Source organism: Lissotriton helveticus, chromosome 7 (genome assembly GCF_964261635.1).
Source record: "Lissotriton helveticus chromosome 7, aLisHel1.1, whole genome shotgun sequence".
NCBI lineage: Eukaryota > Metazoa > Chordata > Amphibia > Caudata > Salamandridae > Lissotriton > Lissotriton helveticus.
The window spans coordinates 1,813,490,076-1,813,505,827 of NC_136068.1; positions in this window are offsets into that span (position 1 = coordinate 1,813,490,076).

The following is a 15,752-nucleotide window of genomic DNA, read 5'->3' on the forward strand; positions in this document are numbered from 1 at the left end:
CTCGTGTTTAAGAGGTACAGATTAATTTAGTCTCTTGTGTTAGTGTAACCCAGGATGAGAGACTCTTATTGGGCCAGATATCTAGTAATAAGAGTTTCAGTTGGCTATCCAAGCTCTCTCAACAGGAAAAGCCACAGGAACAGATTGTATTCCTCTAGAGTTTTTCTATAAAGAAATCCATCAGGAAATGCTGTCCTTGTTTAAAGAAATTAAAGAAGGGGCACCGCTGCCACCTAGTGTGTCTGGATGCTTCAACATCCCTTTCTTATAGTCCTTGTCAAGACTTCAAATCTGACGTACGGGTGAAGTCTTTGCAGTTCTGTGTTGGTTGTCTGCTGCTTTTGATGTGGGCACTTCTCCTTTTCATCCTTCTCCATGAAATAGGTCTAAATCAGCAGGCATGAATCTGAAGCGGATTGTCCACAACAAAATTCATGTGTGTGACCAGAGATCACAACAGGATGTGAGCCACAGTGATATGTACATCAAAAAGTTTTTTCCAGACCCCCAGTCCTACTGTTAATGATTTTCTTATCAGCCTCATCTACCTTCCTACGATGTGTCCATACCTCTTCCTTGGGAACTTTCACTGAACTATGAGCATTCTTCAGAAGTGAAAAGGGAGCCTCTTCCATTTCCCTCCAGTGTGTCGATCCCCACAGCACACAGCAATGTAGTGATCCACAAATCTATCTGTGGGAGTCCCTCTCCTCTTCATGTATTCACCAGGTAGACCTGGGCTTCTAAAATGGAACCCATGGTCCTCCATACAATACAGGCATATTTACTCAGTGTATATTCACCGTGTATTTTGTATCCAGCCCTGTTATCTCTGTACATTGTACCTTACCTTTATCTAAGATTTCCATATACACTCAATCTGGGGGCACTTTTCAGCATTGAAATGCTTTTATCTTTAATCAGGGTGTGGTTGTTACATACCCACATTGCCAGCACCCACCCAGCATTGTGTAAGGCAGTTGAGTCGGATGAGGGCCTTAATTAACCACTCTCTGCCCCTTTCTTCTTCCCCCTTCACTCCAGATTCGGTGCCCTCGAGTGCTACGAATTCTGAGGAAAGAGCAGGTAACCTTCCCAATTAATATGGGTTTGTTAGGTGGTATTTCGAATTTTTTATGAATATTGCGAGGTTCCTGTTAGCTTTCGTTTTTAATTCCCCTTCTGGTCTACAGACTTTTGCTGAAAGGTCCTACATGATGAATATAGGCAGGTCTGCCTTGACTAGTGCGGATGGGACAAGTCGGATTCTATCCGATGAGCGTAAATCTTTCACCTTTACTGCCGCAATTGGCTATTAGATTTTTCCTAACCTCCTGTCCCTGTGAAATTAGTTGGAGGGGGTTTTGCGTGAAACTATAACTTACTTTTGCAGGTGCAGGTATCCCGCGCTCTTTGTATTAGAACCCAAGTGCCCGATCTTTTACATCTCAGCCCTCCCTTTAGGGCCACATACAGTGATTCTAGGGACCATTTGGCCCCTTTATGATTGTTTTTATTTTACCCTTCCCATTCAAGCTTCCCATTCACGTAAACCCTAGGTGCCCACTCCCCTATCACAGTCTTGAGGAAGACCCCCATGTAAGGTGCCAATGTACCTACAATATACTCAGGGTCGAAACGTCAACACTTCTTTTTGAGGCAGCCTCAAACAACAGAGATTGTTCTTCTGTGTTTTCTTGTGTAGCTTGGCTATGATAAATTATGAAAATAATTGTGTATTTGTGGCGGAATAAAAAGCCATACATTTTTCATGCTAACTATGAATTAATTGCTGGCACAATTTCTTTACCTCTCCATATCACTTCATCCTCACGAAAACCACCCACTTTTCCTACAATCCATTTCTTTTTCTTGTTTCTCTGGGCACTCTGTGTATGAATTTGACTATGTAATGTATGCATTTGAGAATATGACGGTGTGATTAAATAACACTGTTCAATCATTCAATTTATGCATTGTTTTTCAACATTTTGTGAATATTGTTTTTATATGTCCTATGGCAAAATGCTGTTTACTGGGGCCATCCTATACCTTACTAACTCCTGATCAAGGCAGCCGCCTTCTAACACTATTTGGGTAGTGCTTTTGGTGTCCCTCCTGGTCCAACAACAATCCAATACATGAGACAGGCCTATGTCATGGTGCACTCAAATGTTCAGTCTTCACATATGACAAACATTTCAGCATTAGGGATCCAGACAACAGTATAGTTGGGCACTGAGGAGGGGGGGTGGGTACACATCTTTTGCATTCAGAGGACTTTTTCTTCCCAGCACTTAGTCAAAGTGCTGGATAAATAAAATAAAACAATAATGGATAATATTACATAATCTTTTAATGAATAACATTCAGTACCACTTGAGAAGCATCAAGGCAGAATTCTGTGTGCCAAATATAATTAGACATATATATCCTGTGCCAGCCAGGATATCTTGTGCGAGCCAGGATATGCCTTCCTAATGCTTGGTCATAAATCACTGTTGGCTTGCTGCTAACTGAACCTGTACCTTTCACATTGTACAGGACAGCATGTCTTCAATGTTTGGAAATATTGGAATGCAAGAACATAGCCTGATTTTAAAATGTGGAATCCCAAATCCCTTGCCAACTCTTTGCAGTGCTTTGAAGATATAATAATTTGTGTGTGAGGGTGGAGTTAAGTAAAACAGCAAACCAATGAAAATGTAGAAATTTTTTTCATTCTATAAATGTAACCAATAGTTACCAAGTCTTTCTCCAGTGTAAACAAATTCCTCACAAGTCCATTTTTGTCCCACTCTTTTGTCTGGTGGAAATCCATTCTGACTTACCTTTCATCAGCGATCATCCGACATTGACAAAAACAGGTAAGTATTAGAAGGGGGAAAAAATAACAAATATAAAGATATCCCTGTCTGACTTTTGATTTTCCGAGTAGTAATGTCCTTATTTTTTATTTTTAACTATACTGCTTTTTGTTTTTTCTTCATGTTCCCTTTTGTCTCTCCTTACAATGACTTTAAAGTCTTGTCTTATGGTGGTTCTGTATCCCCAACTGTCACTCTTGATCAGCAATGAATGAGGCCCTTCGGTACAGGACTTCGACATAAGAGCTGAAGAAATGAAAAATAAATTCCTAGCGCGTGGATACCCCAAACGCCTCATATGGGATTCGTACAAACGGACGAGATTTTTCGATAGACAGCATTTACTCATAACTTGTCCCAAAGAGACCAATTCTAGATTGGTATTCGTGACTACTCCTTCGACCATGAAAGCAACGTTGCGGCATATAATTAACACGACTTGGCATATTTTAAATGCAACTAGAGCAAAAAATAGCGTGTTACAAAAAACATGTATGTGTATAGGAAAAACAAGAACCTCAAGGATCTCGTTGTACGTTCCAGGATGCAGACAAAGTTGACAAATTAAGTGCAAAGCTCCATCACTGGTCAGGGATTATCTACAGGAAATTATAAGTGCCTTTCCTGTGTGGCTTATGAATTTGCTATTGAAGCCAGACAATATTCCTTTAGTAACATGAGCTTGAAACTTAAGACCCTAACTAACTGTAGAACGACTAACGTAGTCTATTTATTGATATGCCCCTGTAATAAAGGCTATGTGGGTGAAACAGCACGTATGATGTCGACGAGATTATCGGAACATAGGTCAGCAATCTGTACACAGTGCAGATGACATACGCTGGCTAATTTTGGAGAAAATTCGTACAACCTCTGGCACTACAAGTATAAATATAAGTAAGTGTAGAGAGGTATATTGGATTTTTGTATTGAACACCTACCTGAACAGGATGAACAATGAAATACCCTGGGATAAGGTGTTGAAATATAACTATATATTTGAAGGTATAATTTGCACGACAAGGCTTTGTTGGCATTTTTTCCACTATCGCTATACTTATACGCGCATTCATAAGTTGTCATACATTTCAACTGCAATCAACAAGGTTTGTTGACTATCGAGGTGCTTTTTTACAAGATTTTTTGGTGTATTAAATATTATCCCCTGCACCATATTTCTGTATAAATATGTAGCAGTTACACATCCATCTATCATCCAGGGTTAATAACTAACCTACATATTACCTATATGGTAGCATTATTTCTATATGTACTTGGTAATCCACATAATATACTTCTCAAATACATAATCCCTAAATCTTGTCGAAATGTTAAGAGATTAATCCTCTTCATTAAGACCCTTTCTAAGATGGCCGCCACAGACGTTTACCCTCTTCTGTTTCCATTCCTTTGACATGGCGAACTGTTTCTGGGTCGCGTAGTCTGCACTTCCCCAATGAGGCTCGTGTTTTTGACATTTTTGGGTTTATAAATACCGATGAGCACTTTGCCTACTATGTTGCTGACCGGAACTCTGCCACGTTGACCTTTGAGTAACAGACTCCCTTAACATAAGCGCATACAGTCGGGAATCATACAATAAGCTGCTTTAAACCTAATAAACACAGGTTTTTCCCAGATGCCAGCGGCTTATCAACCGCCATCTCCACTAGCTTTCAACTTCTGTATACCTAAATTACTTTTTGGTTCGCTTTTCAGGGTCCCGGTTACCTGGGTTTACTACCGGTTTGCACGCGTCTCACCAGTCTCTCCAAATTATCCTTAGAGATGGTTAAGAACAACTTTTTGGGTAAGTAGTTACTCACAACTGCCATTTTATTTAAGTCCTCATCGTGCCACTGATTTTATAAAATAAATGGGGGCCTATTTGGATTTACAGGGTTACTGACCGACACATTATCTGCACAATTGAATCTGTCTCTGGAGCTATCTCTCCCTTCTTTGGAGATTTTGTTTTACATACATCAGGTATGAATTTAATTAGCTTATCATCTCCTTGTTTAAAATCTTTTTTAAGGACTTATATATCGCTACCAAGGTAGTCAGGGTTGTTTTAGACACGAGTATCACTTTAATTTACCTCTAACTAGATAATTAAAATCCTAAAATGACTATAAGGCTACTAAATAGAAACCAAAGTAGATAACACTCTAGGATTGACATCTCTGCATTATTAGCAACGGTTCATCAATATCGATTACTGGTTCCTTTTTTGTTTCAGAGTTTTAATATGCTTCTCTAAGCCCATATGAGCTGAGACACTGAACACTGCCCAATACTGAATTTCCTTGGACCGTCTTTAAAGTTCCCAGTAGAATATTGAGGTAATTAAATATATCTAGGTAATGTGTTTGTTTCAAAGATCTAGTGAAGGCATCAGAACATCATCAAATTAAATTCAGTTTTCCGTTTGTATAGGTTTGGCATTCACACAGTGGCAGTAAAGTAATAGTCGGCCCCCTATTTCATCACGTTATTAGAGCGTTCTGTAATCATTATAAGGTACTACCGATTGGCCAAGTAATAATCTACTTTTGGCAATCTGCTTTTTAACATGAATATGGAGACATCATTTGTCCTTCTCTTTTTTCTTCTTTTGACTTTTTTCATCCTGCTCTCTTTATATTTTCTTTTTATGATTCTACTTCAGCCTGAAGTTTAATAGATAGAGGTTATACAGAGTGAATTCAGGGTGGTGACGGATTGTTGGTGCTAGTGACTAATTGGCACAGACCACTTTTGGGCCATTTTGTTAGGTTGTTTAGAATGAGAATGCTATGACTAGTAGCTTTTATTGGGAGATTGATTGTAAATTATCGATATTGACCTTGTGCTGTTCAAAAGGCAATTTTAATTATGTATATAGGACCGTGACTGAACACTGATATGGATTTTGGTTATTTGTATTTTGTTTAGGTTTTTCTTGAACTATAATCATGACTTCCTGATGAAGGCTGATAGCCGAAACGCGCGTAGGAACTACCAGAATTTAAAGCCATGTCATCATTGATTGTTGCTATTTTCTTTCAAATGTGTGCTTTGATTTAATGAATTTAGAAAGTTATTATTGAACTTTATAAACTGTGACAATTAGTAACAAAGTCCAAGCACAGTAATACTATTGTACTGGACAACCAAGTTCTATGAATACTATTGTTAGATAATCTTTATAATAAAAAGAAAATTCAAATAAATTAATAAAACTGAAAAGAACTATCTGTTGTCTATTGTGCACTAAATATGTTACATTTACACTGTTATTGATTATGTTATATCGTGTAGATTTTTATGGTACCTATCCCCCGAAAATATCAATTCCTCAGCAACCTGCCTGCCAGCTGCTCTCATTGTAAGTGGTTAGATGCTCCCATGCATCCCTGAAAGTGTTTTCTCTGACAGCGCCAGGACCAGCAGGACCATACAGTGAGAGGCTTTTTTGGGGGGGATTTAATATAGCGTAAACTAGACCTAAAGGCCTAAGAGCGCTGTACATGAGCACCAGCTGCATTACAGATAGACACATTCATTTTTGTTAGGCACAGGGAGATTAAGTGATTTACCTAGAATTACAGGATGTTGGACGTCCCCGCCAAGACTCGAATCTGGTACCTCAGCTCTGAGGTCAACAGCTCTAGCCGTTAGGCCACATCCTCTCCCCTTCTTAGGAAAATCTCACCCATCAGGTCCAGCCTGATAGCAATAGACACTGATATGCTTATTCTCACATCAGAGGCCAAGTCAATCTGGCAGGATATGTCAAAAATCGACACATGACTGGATGGGGTGGATAACTGGCTGTTGCCATCAAAGCCCAGCACATGAGCCTCAGTTACCAAGGATGAGGAATCCAGTTTTCATACTGGAAAGTGACTTGGAGGACAGAGTAAGAAGAGATGAATTCCGGATCTACAGTGTTCCAGAAAGCAGAGAAAAATCAGATAGGATCACTTATATAGCATCAATGATTACAGACCTCCTCCACAAGTCCACTTTCCGCATTGCCTCAGACACAGAAACCCTTGCCCAATCATTGCCTGTGCACTCCACCACTAGCATACACAATCAATCTAACTTTCAGCCTGAAAGTCATCAGAGCCTTCCTCATCAGCTACAACAGGACATAATTTGCAGAATACTTTTCAGCAGCAACCAATGCCTAGGGAAGGAGGTTCCTAGAGCTCCGCCCTGGGACGAGACATCAAGATCAAAATATGGACTGGGGGAGCTTGCTATGATGAAAGTGACTTTTTATGGTTGGGCCTCGGAATTTTCAGACCCTGGCAAAGCAATGTTGGATTCACCAGAAGAGTCTGCAATGACATGGCCTCACAATACCCTAAAAACTTTACCAACCAATATGACTCACTCCTTACTTAGAAAATGCCCTGATATCTTCTCTGTTGACTGGGTGTGAGTGTTTGATTGGTTCAGATGCTCAGTCCATCACCACCCCCTTTTGTACCACTTTGTTCGCCATAGGTTGGCAGGGTATGCTCAGATGTGAGTCCCTTGCTCACTTAGCCACTGGATTCAAGCAAGCCGGGCTGAAGACGGCTGAAATGCCAGAAACCGGTCCTCGAAAGCTTGTTTCCCCTCCAGGGTAGGCATGGTTTGGCAGTTCGGACTGGACTGTTCCCATAAGGCACAGGGTAAGACTGATTTGCATATGGCCATGTCTGAACTGGGGTGGCAGAGTGGGCTAAAGAACGGTGATGGATTAAACCCAGATCTGTTGACTGGGTGTGAGTGTTTGATTGGTTTAGATGCTCCGTCCATCACCACTCCCTTTTGTACCACTTTGTTCACCATAAGTTGGCAGGGTATGCTCTGACGTGAGTCCCTTGCTCACTTTGCCACTGGATTCAAGCAAGCCGGGCTGAAGACGGCTGAAATGCCAGAAACCGGTCCTCGGAAGCTTGTTTCCCCTCCAGGGAAGGCATGGTTTGGCAGTTCGGACTGGACTGTTCCCATGAGGCACAGGGTAAGACTGATTTGCATATGGCCATGTCTGAACTGGGGTGGCAGAGTGGGCTAAAGAACGGTGATGGATTAAACCCAGATCTGTTGACTGGGTGTGAGTGTTCGATTGGTTTAGATGTTCCGTCCATCACCACCCCCTTTTGTACCACTTTGTTCACCATAAGTTGACAGGGTATGCTCAGACGTGAGTCCCTTGCTCACTTTGCCACTGGATTCAAGCAAGCCGGGCTGAAGACGGCTGAAATGCCAGAAACCGGTCCTCGGAAGCTTGTTTCCCCTCCAGGGAAGGCATGGTTTGGCAGTTCGGACTGGACTGTTCCCATGAGGCACAGGGTAAGACTGATTTGCATATGGCCATGTCTGAACTGGGGTGGCAGAGTGGGCTAAAGAACGGTGATGGATTAAACCCAGATCTGTTGACTGGGTGTGAGTGTTTGATTGGTTTAGATGCTCCGTCCATCACCACCCCCTTTTGTACCACTTTGTTCGCCATAAGTTGGCAGGGTATGCTCAGACGTGAGTCCCTTGCTCACTTTGCCACTGGATTCAAGCAAGCCGGGCTGAAGACGGCTGAAATACCAGAAACCGGTTCTCGGAATCTTGTTTCCGGTCCAGGGAAGGCATGGCTCGGCAGTTCGGACTGGACTGTTCCCATGAGGCACAGGGTCAGACTGATTTGCATATAGCCATGTCTGAACTGGGGTGGCAGAGTGGGCTAAAGAACGGTGTTGGATTAAACCCAGATCTGTTGACTGGGTGTGAGTGTTTGATTGGTTCAGATGCTCCGTCCTCACCACCCCCTTTTGTACCTCTTTGTTCGCCATAAGTTGGCAGGGTATGCTCTGACGTTAGTCCCTTGCTCACTTTGCCACTGGATTCAAGCAAGCCGGGCTGAAGACGGCTGAAATGCCAGAAACCGGTCCTCGGAAGCTTGTTTCCGGTCCAGGGAAGGGATGACTTGGCAGTTCGGACTGGACTGTTTCCATGAGGCACAGGGTCAGACTGATTTGCTTATGGCCATGTCTGAACTGGGTTGGCAGAGTGGGCTAAAGAACGGTGATGGATTAAACCCAGATCTGTTGACTGGGTGTGTGTGTTTGATTGGTTCAGATGCTCCATCCATCACCACCCCCTTTTGTACCACTTTGTTCGCCATAAGTTGGCAGGGTATGCTCAGACGTGAGTCCCTTGCTCACTTTGCCACTGGATTCAAGCAAGCCGGGCTGAAGACGGTTTAAATGCCATAAAACGGTACTCGGTAGCTTGTTTTCAGTCGAGGGTAGGCATGGCTTGGCAGATCGGGCTGGACTGTTCCCATGAGGCATCTGGCCATGTCTGAACTGGGGTGGCAGAGTGGGCTAAAGAACGGTGATGGATTAAACGCAGATTCTCCGTCCATCACCACCCCCTTTTGTACTGATATCTTCTCCAGCACCTTTTATTCGGTGCAACCCTCAGAAGGGAACGGTACAGATTTGAGCTTCACCAAGTTGTGGAAGAGGTCCATAAGGACGGGGACAGAGATAAATCTTGCTTCCTGCTGAAACAACTGGCTGGAGTGAAAGGGTAGGCCGTGGAGGAATGATTGTATATTTTCTCTTTGTGTTCCTTAGATTCCTACTCCTATTTATTTATTTTAAGTGTTTGTTTATTTGTGGCTATGAGGTGTTTGAGTCACTATTTCCCTGCAGCCCCTCTATTCTGTTAGATGACCTGTACTCACCAGATGCCCCCCTGTAACCTTGAACACTTGCCCTATCGCCTCAAGTTTGGGTGACATGGGTGTCCTTCCTACTATTAGTCTGGACCCTCCCCTCCCCCAATAGGAGCTTATGTCATCCATGGTAGATGAACCCCATATGCCCCACCCATCCTACTACCTAGTTATATCCAATGACCCCACTCTGGCACAACTTTGCCCTTCACATTGGTAGGAACCTGTTTCCCTGGGTGACCTGGAAAGACTATGGTATACTGTGCCTTGATTATGTCCTAGAATGATGCAGGCTCGAATCCTTTGCCCTTTGGGAACAGAATTTGGGCTCCAACCAGACAACTCCTGGCATTTTCAGCAACTGTCACACTGCTTCTGCATTGTTTATGGAGCTGCCCTTGTCTCCCATACTCTAGTATCTCCGGATCCGTAGCTGGGTTAGGGAATTGGTATCCAGCTTCTACTAAGTTCACAGTAAAAGGTTCCACTCTCTTTCATCCTTCTCAGCTACCAGACTTTACTGGCAGCCTCTTTTAGAAAAAGCATACTCCCTGGAATCCTGGCTGAAATGTCTTTACTTTAAAATACTGCAAGTGAGGTAAAGGGTAACCTGATAACACCAAAGGGCAAATCTCCTACCCCTTCACTTGTGCTGGCAATGTAATGCTGCCTGCTGTGACCTGCACCTTATCCTGTAGACCTGCCAAATATTGTACCCTACTGGACATTATTTTGTGATCGAGTAGGATGGGACATTAACCTCCAGAATACTCCCTCACCTTATCCGGTCATTTTTGGCTACACTCATTTGGACTTTAATAACTTGTGCAGTTGTGACCATTTGTTTGTACTTTCTGCCATAAAGTCCAGAGGTAATTAATTGTGATTATTGTTTTTTTCCTTCAGTGTCTCTCGCAAAGTTCTTCTGATGTTCTCTAAGGCACAATATTGTTAAATCCCCAATAATTAAAGGGTGCCAACTTCCACCCTGTGCGGATCCATTGTTCAATTGAAAATGCACATGACCCATGTAATAAGTACAGGTATGTTACACAGTGACACCATTACCTTTTTGAACTAAACAAACCCCAGAAATTCACCAGTTATGGTTAGCAGAGCTAATACTAACGTATCCCCCCGCAATGCACTCCTATTGAACTCACGTAGAACAAAACTCTTGGCATGTTCTATGACATCATTTATGACATCCCTGATGACATCTCTAATGATATATTTGATGACAACTATAACTCTATTAACAATTAACTATGACTGGGGAATTTCTGTGTTTTTCATTTCAAAATATTAATGATGTCAATGTCATATAAACATTTGTGTTTTCAGTGAATTTTTAGTTTGTTTTTTAATATAACATAATATTCTATTGCCATATGAAAAACCAACCTCCAGAAGCGCACAGCTTTTTGCCTTCAGCAGTGCACAATGCTTGGTTGGTCACAGGGCTTGGATTATTGCCAGACCCTTCACAAACTTCCCACAGACAGCCAACCCCACACTGTGCAGGGCCTTCAGCTGTGCACTGCTGGATGTTGACCCTGTGCCTTAGCCACCTAGAAGAAGGAGGAGCTTGATAAATTGGTCTGCGTGTCGACCTTCGGTCAGCACACGAACCAATTCAAGCGCATCATTCTCAATAACTGGCACTTATTGGAAACATTGCAACCCCCCCTCCAAAAACCTATTTTCGCCATGTGTAAAAACAAAAGCGTAGGGCAACATCTGATTAAGGCTGACAGTTCAATTCCGAAGCAAAAAAGTGATTTAATATCGCAGTGGAATTTAAAACCAATCTGTGGGCACCGCAAGTGTGGTAATTGTGTTTCATGTGCGGGGACACTAGAAGGTAATGTTTTTTCACACAATGGTGTGACATGGAAACACGATGTTTTTACAAATTGTAAAACTAAGAACGTGGTCTACGCTGTGGTATGCACCTGCAACAGAATGTATATAGGGAAGACCACTCAGGCGGCAAATGTAAGGATCACCCAACACCGTTCACGGATTAAGAAAAAAGTGCTGACTGCGCCCATGGTGGAACATTTCGTGAACAGTAACCACACTGAAAATGATTTCAGGTGGACAATACTGTTCTGGATTGATCCAAAACACTTCTCTAATGTAGAGACGGCTTTACTTCAAAAAGAAGCCTACCTCATAATGAAATTTGATAGTGTGAATAATGGGTTAAATTGTCTCAGCGAAATAAACAGAGCGTGATTTGTGCACAGAACCGAGGGGGAACTACAACTCCCAGGAAACATCAGCTAGCATCCCAGGTTTCCACTCCCACAGGTCACATGAGCATCATATGACTAGGTTTTCAAACTCGAAGGTCTATCCTGTGAGGAGACTGAGCCCGTGGTGATGCATACAGAAGATACGCTTTGAAAACTTTCATGAAGGTAGGCTCCGTCAAATGCGCAAAGAATGAGACAATACTGCTACCGGCACAAACCTCGGTGTCAGGCTCACACGCCCTCTCCCGCTTTTCATGTTTTCACAGCAATTAATTCCTTCATACAAAACACAGCGGTAGTGAAGCCCGCTCTTGGTGGCGGTCTACCCGGAATCGGTTCGAATTCAGGACACGCTTCCAAAAATTAAAACGAAGGTAGGCTTCGTGTTAATGTGTAAACAAAGTGGTGACATTCTCGCCGACACGAGTAGCTGGGTCAGGCTCACATGCTTTTGACTGCATTCATTTTTCCGCAGAGTTTACAAACACCAGACATGATGCAGCGGCAGTGAGGCCCGCCGCGGGCAGCGTGGCAAGTAAGTCAGTGCACCATAGCTTTTTTTGTTAATGCACAACGAAAACATGTAAAGCGCAGGTTTTACAATAATTGTCCAAACTTTTTAGAGAACGTGATCCGCATGAAGACAATTTTTGGTGGCAGCAAGTCAGAAGCTCCGTCCGTTTAACACGTGACAGGTAAAAATAAATCCCCGCTTCTGCCCTATTTTTGCCCTAACAATACATAGACAATGTTCTAAATACATCGATCTGTTGCAGTGGGCGGCCACGACCGAGACCACAGTTCAATACAAGTGCAGCATTGGAATCTGAAAATATCAGGTATGCTGCACTTTAACCTTTGTAAATAGTTGTTTGTAAAGATGCAATGGGTTGAGGACCAGATAGGTATAATTTGTGTTTTTTTTCTTTTTGTAAATAGCTTCCATGGACCTGAGTAATACAGCCCTGATGAGAGTCCTCTGATTTATCCATGAGACTCGAAACGCGTCGGCATTTTTTTGACATTGTTATTGGGTTACATTCAAGATATTTTTTGACACTGTTATTGGTTTACATTTAATGCCTGCGATTTATGCTTGAACTTTTGATTAGCCCATAAGTGGGTCAACTTAGCATTGGTCTGAAATAATTCACCATATTGCTTTTTGTTCAAGAGATGATTTGCCATCTTGGACTGAGACTGTACTATTGAGTAATAGTTCCATGTTTCAACAAAATTATGAGCACTTTGACATTTTCAATTGTTTAGTTATGTACTGTTTGTATAGTAATGTGTTTATTGTATATATGATTGGTTTGTACTAATTGTGTGATGCGGTACTTTATGGCAGCACATGAAGTTGATAATGCTTTTTTAATCTGCCTGCACTAAAATAACTAAAGATCTAAATCGAATGAAAACAAAAGACATAATTGTCAGGATAAACTAATAAATTTTGGTTTACCTAATACTATCATTCATGGTGAAATACTTTTCATAGAGGCATAGGTAAAACCCCATTTGTGTCCAGTTGACAGTGGCCCGACCTACCCTCTTCCCCAGCGGGCCCAACTCCCAATTTTTTCTTAGCCACCTAAAGGCAGCTGGCCCCCCACACAGGACCCCTTTTTCATCACACACGGCATGGGGTTTGCCACAACAGACCCTGCAACCAACTTTCCGCAGGCAGCCATGCAAAAGCAGGTAACTCCATGCTGCACCCAGACTTTGTTCATGTGTGACATGGGATTAGCAGCAGGGCCTTTCTTGTAGTCAGGCCCTGCTTCCAATTCCCGCAGGCAGCCAAACCCATGCTGCAAACCATTTTTAGCCATGCACAGTGTGGGGTTTGCCATGGCTTGGCCAGCCACTAGGCCCATTTGCCAAACCCCAGCAGGCAGCCAACCCCACACCATGCACATCCTTTGGAGTGCACAGCATAGGGCTGGCCTACAGGCCCAGGGAATCCCATCCTTTGAGGTCAAAGCATATATATAAGGGGGGCAATTGCTTCCTCCTTAACCCTTGATTGGCCGAGGGGACCCCATTCCTTGGGCCATTTTCAATAAAAAGGGGAGGGGGGCATGTGCCCCCTCTCCCAAAGCCTTAAAAGGCTCTTAGGGATTGGGTAATTGTGGCCCAAACTAGGTTTGGGAGGGGCATTTGTGCTCCCTCCCCTTAAATAATATTTCCTGAGGCATACATTGGGCTAGGGTAAGGGGGCCCTATTACAAAAATGGTGGATGTATACATACACATGCGAAGGAAGTGGGCACTCTGTACAAAGCTATTTCTCTCTGAACAGCTCTTATGAGAGCGAAACACTTGTCAGGGGTTGCTTTTATGCATTCCCAGTTTGCCTGGATGTTATTCATCCCATCCAAAACTATAATACTGTGCCTCGAGTGGTAAAAGGTTTTCATTTTACAGTTTGGTTTGAATAGCACTTAGCTAATGCCACGTTTAAGGACTTTGCTGTATAAATGGCTAAAGGCGTTGTCCCGTTCTAGCTCTGCATGGATGGCACTGCAGTAATCCTATGCTTAAAAATTTTGCTAGAAAAACAGCCTTTTGAGGTGAACAGATTCAGATTGTCACTGGTGTTGCAGGATGCTCTTTATAGTAGCTGCTCTCCACCTAAATTTGGGAACTACCAAAGTTCTCTGCTGCCTATTTCTATATATATGCAAAATCAGTCTGTTTATGTTTGGCACTGAAAACAGAACATGGCACATCTAACATATTTACCTGGAATGGGTTTATTTATTCATTAAGTTAATTCTACCAAGTGCAGCAGCAGCTTGAAGTGGCATACGCGTTTCAGATATTGCTTTCCACAGGATCGAGAAGGTATAAAAATATTACCTTTTGGAAGTCGCCAGTAGGTAGTTATAGTTGGGACATAGTTTCCATAGAAAAGCATTTTTTAACCTACCTATATCTTTGGCGTCATTTGACCTATCTTCATGAAATTTTCCAAAATCAGTGTTGCGGTAGTTTCTGGTTGTCATCAAAAGTTTGGGGGTGATCCATGCTGTTGGGACTGAACATTTGATGTGTGAAATGAGGGTGCCTGTGTAATGTTAATTCTCTTAGATACCTTTAACCACACCTACAGCCGAACTGCTGAAAGGACTTACACCAAATTTTGCGGGGATGTAGATGTTTGTTAAAGAAAGTGCCTTTTGCATATTTGGTGTAAATCCATTCTGTATATTTTGTGAAATGTAATAAAAAATTGATAGCGATATCTCTGGCCACGGATATTTTGCGACAGATTAGAGATTACACACGATTGCACGCACCACCAGGAATGCTCTGATTGGCTGGACAGAACCTGAACAGAAAGTTGCGCCTGCAAATTTTATTGATTGGGAAAGGTTCTTGGGGCTGAAAATGTCCTAAAAAGTGAACATATTGGGTCTATGAAAAGGTGCGCCGACCACCTGTTTGAGAAATAGGGGTGTTAGTGACACAAGTTATGTGTCCAAATTTTTGTTTTTAATCATGCACGATATTTGCAACATTGCCCCGACCACCAGCACAGCCCACCAATGTAGCGTCACTGGGAAGTTGCGAAGTCATCGCAAATATTGTTGGAAATATGAAAAAAAATCTGTGACTATATAATACATATTATTATAGAGATATTGCGAATCTGATAATTGTTTTTATAGAGTTATTTATATAGTGATTTTTCTACTGTGATGGTTAGAATTAATTATATAGTTTTCATTTTTTAATGTGGTGCTGGCTATTGAATTCCTTGTTTTACCATCATCATCTCGATCTCAGGGTTCACCATGAAATAAGAAAAGAGGTTTTAGAGATGGTAGTTCTAGAAATGCACTAAAAAAACATGAGTTTGAAATGTACTGTAATATACCCCTAGTGTGTAAAATACTGTAA